This window comes from Penaeus monodon, chromosome 24, assembly GCF_015228065.2.
Source record: "Penaeus monodon isolate SGIC_2016 chromosome 24, NSTDA_Pmon_1, whole genome shotgun sequence".
Taxonomy (NCBI): Eukaryota; Metazoa; Arthropoda; class Malacostraca; order Decapoda; family Penaeidae; genus Penaeus; species Penaeus monodon.
In genome coordinates, this window is record NC_051409.1 from 13,475,512 (window position 1) to 13,476,102 (window position 591).

The window sequence follows — 591 nt, forward strand, 5'->3', positions numbered from 1 at the left end:
TCAACTACATAGCAATTAAATTATCATGTCAAGGTAAGGTGTCTAAAATAACTAATAAACTAAATCGCAACTCCACAGGCAAACTGGCCAAGAAGCTTAGTGACACAGCATTACCTCAGCAGCCAGTTTCTTCTTTTCTATTTTCTCAACTATTTCAAGTCATACATATGCTTATGGCACAGAAAATCTGGACTTTCCACTTCTGGCAGCAAACATTTTTATCAGCATTCTGAGCAAAGATGTGACTTTATGAATTTCTGTACACATCTATTGGGCAGTTTTCATAGTTATATATACAGTCCATATCTTTTTAATACTAAGCAATTAATTACTTGTGATGTCAGTGATATCAGCGATGTCCACAGTTTAAGCAAATAAATTCAGATTTGGGGTGAATTAACAACAACAAAAGAAATTTACTGTACACTTGGGCCTATCCTGGGAATTAACAGGTTGTAACTGTTGAAATAGATATCTATAATCTTCCTAAGTGTATGAGAGTGTTAAGCCACATCTATTTAATTACTATCATAAATGACTAGTGAGTACTTCCCAGCATTGAACCTCAAAAAATTGAAATTCACTGTTTGC

The 591-nt window shown here is 34.0% G+C and overlaps 1 protein-coding gene across 1 annotated transcript in view; it reads right to left on the minus strand.

The window, feature by feature from the left end:
• The window catches only part of LOC119588597 (ATP-dependent RNA helicase A protein-like), a 19,877-nt gene that overhangs the window by 10,370 nt on the left and 8,916 nt on the right, over positions 1 to 591 (minus strand). The window lies entirely within an intron of this gene.